The 4,016-nt window shown below is 42.2% G+C and overlaps 1 pseudogene; it reads left to right on the top strand.

The window, feature by feature from the left end:
* Window positions 1–4,016, top strand: part of LOC107694409 (protein phosphatase 1K, mitochondrial-like) — a 21,320-nt pseudogene that overhangs the window by 15,209 nt on the left and 2,095 nt on the right.

Raw genomic sequence — 4,016 nt, forward strand, 5'->3', positions numbered from 1 at the left:
ATTTTGGATGCGATTAATCACGATTAATCGTTTGACAGCACTAATGTGTGTTTAACTTAGTTTTGTACTAAAAACGTCTGTGAACAAGTAAATAAAGCTTGCAAATGGATGGATTTAAAATAATGTCTGTGGCCGGTTTTTGTCTGCTCAGTGCACAACAGCGGCCTGTTTTTCTGTTAATTATAGGTAATAGAAATTCAGCTTTTTTTAGTGAAAGTCATTGAAAAGTCAGGGAGAATCAGTGAAAGTCAGGGAATTTGGCTTAGAGTGGGAACCCTGCATCTCTCAGTTCATGCATTGCATGATGCACACTTCAGTAAAGTGTGTTTATGCATGTGGTCCAGCCTCCCTCATGATGGTGGGCACGACGGCGGCGCTGTTACAAGACGGGATCGAGTTGGTCGTTGGCAGCGTCGGAGACAGTCGAGCTCTGCTGTGCAGGAAGGGAAAAGTGCGCAAACTCACCGACGACCACACGCCAGAGAGGAAAGATGAGAAACACAGGTACACACACACCAGCGCTCCAGGAATAACACGTTCTGGTATGTGTCGTGATAGAAGAGAGCTCTCTTATGTGCTATTAATAAAAGCAAAGACCTGCAACTCACATTACAGCTCACGGCCATAAGAAATGTGCATGCTGTCACGTTTATGTTCTGTGTTTCTGTTCTCCCTGCCTTGACCTAGTTTTCCTGTGTTGCTTGATTAGTTCATTAGTTTCCACCTGTGTTCGTTAATCATCCTATTAGTCCATGATTTGATTTAGTATTTATAGCACTGCCTTTCCTCAGTTCCTTTGTCCTGTTTCCGTCGTAATAAGAGGTTGTTTTCTCCTACGTTCCTGTAACAAAGTTCGTAGAATGGGAAGAAGGAGGCGGGAACCGGTGAACAATCAAACAAAATGTAATAATAAAATAAACACAAAATAGCACAACAGCCCCTCGTGGACGACTGTCGCGCACAAACAGAACCAAAACACAAAAAGTCCAGGCCTGGTCCTCTCTCATCCAACACTGTCGTCACTCCTCCTTTTGTCCTTCCGGAGCTCCTCCGTGGGACTCGAAACCGGTAAGTGGCGCAGGTGTCGCGCATTAACATTTACTCCACCGGCCTCGCTCCCTTCCCATGGCTCTCGGCCCCGCCCCTCTCGTCACAGAATGAAGATTTAATAAAGACTCTGTTCGTTTGACTATCTGCCTCCTTTGTACTCCTTCGAGCTTCTTTCCCCTGGCAACCCATGACAGAAGACAGGACCCACGAAAAGGATGGACTGGGCTGATTTAAATTGCTCTAATTTCTTTGTTGAAGTAAATAATGATAACTGTTAAGTCCCTATCCGTAGGCATGTTGGCACTTCAGTTCACCATAAACCAGCACCCTCCACATACCGCTCCAATGAGCTCGCTCCCTCCGTTCCACCCCTGCTTTCCCGAGCCCGTCGGGTTCCATTCCGGCCCTTAGCCCAGAAAAAGAGGCACCAGCACTCCCTCTAGAGTCCACTCCAGCGTGCCTCTCAGCGCTCCTGGATATGGCGCTACCCCCAGAGTTCTCGGCTCCTATCCTCACCCCAGAATCCGCTCCAGAAAGCTTTCCTTCGTCTCCTTCATCTCCGCTGAGAAAACTCTACTTCATCTCCTGAGTCTCCTTTGCCTCCGCTGGTCCCGTCCAGCCCTCCTGTGTCTCCTGAGCCCCCTGTGCTAGCCAGCGCCCGCTCCTCCAGAGTGCCCCCCAGAATTCCTAATTTTCCCCAAGAAAATGTTGGGGGTGGGGCCATATGCCCGTGGCGGCAGAGCCGGCTAAGGTCACGGAGGATACACCATGGCCTCCTGGACTGCCTGAACCGCCATGACCTCCTGGACTGCCTGATCCGCCATGGCAACCTGAACTGTCTGCTCCGCCATGGCCTCCCGAGCTGCCTGCTCTGCCATGGCCTCCTAGTCTGCCTGCTCCGCCATGGTGCCCCGAACTCCCTGATCCGCCCTGGAGGCCTTCCTTGTCTCCACCCTGTTCCTGCCCTGCACCAGCCTCCAGGGCACCCGCCCTCCCTCCCCGATGGAACTGTTATGGCGCGGGACGCGCCTTCTGGGAGGGAGGCGATATGTCACGTTTATGTTCTGTGTTTCTGTTTTCCCTGCCTTGACCTAGTTTTCCTGTGTTGCTTGGTTAGTTCATTAGTTTACACCTGTGTTCGTTAATCATCCTATTAGTCCATCATTTGATTTAGTATTTATAGCCCTGCCTTTCCTCAGTTTCTTTGTCCTGTCTCCTTCGTAATAAGAGGTTGTTTTCTCCTACGTTCCCATTAAGATTTATTAAAGACTCTGTTCGTTTGACTATCTGCCTCCTTTGTACTCCTTCAAGCTCCTTTCCTCTGGCAACCCATGACACATGCAGTGTTACCCAAGCGTTTGTTTGCCTATGTGGTTATTTGCAGAAGAATTTCTGTGTATCACTTAAAAGTATTGTTTTAGGCTACTGTTCGGACACATTTTTGTTGCAATATCTTGGAATAGGCTGTAAATGCCAATAATTGGACGGTACAAATGATTTGGACACATCTACGGGACACTTAAATTAAATGTCATTGCACTAAATACAAAATCTTGAAATCAAGTGTCATTTATTGTGAAAAAAAACATGTTGCAATCAACAAATTTAAAGTTTCTAAATATAATATTAAAGAAATTAAGACAGTATTGTGTTTGTGGTATTAGTTGTATACTATTATAGTTTGTATTAATATTTTAATATTTTCACAAATTTTAGTTATAGTAATTTTGGTGTGTTTTTAATATTAAATATGCCTATGTAGTTTTTTAAAATTCTTTTTAATTAATTTAGTACATCAAGTTAAACTAAATAAAATTGATAAATAAAATGTTGCCTTGTCAACTAAGCTTAAATTAAGCTAATTTTTTTTCATATATTTTATTTTTATTCCAGTTAACATTTATTTTAAGTAACAAAAATATATATTTTTAATGGTTTTGGTTTTAGTTAACTATAATAACCCAGTTGCCAAGGCAGCATTTCTAATATTATTATTTTATTTGGAATAATAATAATAATAATAATAATTCATTACATTCATATAGCGCTTTTCTAGGCACTCAAAGTGCTTTACATTGTCGGGGTATCTCCTTATCCACCACCAGTGTGCAGCATCCACCTGGATGAAAAGGTGGATGCTGTTGTAATAACATTTTTTTTAATAATTTTAATCAGAAATGTTGAGCAGCAAATCAGCATATTAGAATGATTTCTGAAGGATCATGTGACGACTAGAGTAATGATGCTGAAAATTCAGCTTTGATCACAGAAATTAATTATATTTTACAATATATTCACATAGAAAACAGATATTTTGCACTGCAATAATATTTCTCAATATTAATGATTTTACTCTGATTTTACTTTTTAAAATAAATGCAGCCTACCGAATATATAAGTAATATCTGTGTTTGTAGAATTCGTCAGAGTGGTGGGTTTGTGACCTGGAATAGCGTCGGTCAGGCAAACGTTAACGGCCGGTTGGCAATGACCCGCAGTATCAGAGACTTCGACCTGAAGAAGAGCGGCGTGATCGCAGAACCAGAGACCACTCGAACTCTAGTATGCACTTGTCACATTATAGTCAATTGCATTATTTCAAAACAAAAGTCTTGCTTTTATATTGTGCTTTATTTCATTTTGTGCCATTTCAAATGTTTTATTAGAGTTTAAAGGGATAGTTCACCCAAAAATTAAATTTCTGTAATTAATTGCTCACCCTCATGGCGTTCCAAACCCGTAAGACCTTCGTTCATCTTCGGAACACAAATTAAGATATTTTTGATGCATTCTGAGAGCTCTCTGACCCTCCATAGACAACAAGGATACTACCACGATCAACGTCCAGAAACGTAGCAAGGACATTGTTAAAATAATCCATGTGACATCAGGGGTTCAAACGTAATTTTACGAAGCTACGAGAATACTTTTTGTACGCAAAGAAAACAAATAACGACTTTATTCAA

The sequence above is a fragment of the Sinocyclocheilus anshuiensis genome, unplaced genomic scaffold (assembly GCF_001515605.1).
Source record: "Sinocyclocheilus anshuiensis isolate Anshui unplaced genomic scaffold, SAMN03320099.WGS_v1.1 scaffold1826, whole genome shotgun sequence".
Taxonomy (NCBI): Eukaryota; Metazoa; Chordata; class Actinopteri; order Cypriniformes; family Cyprinidae; genus Sinocyclocheilus; species Sinocyclocheilus anshuiensis.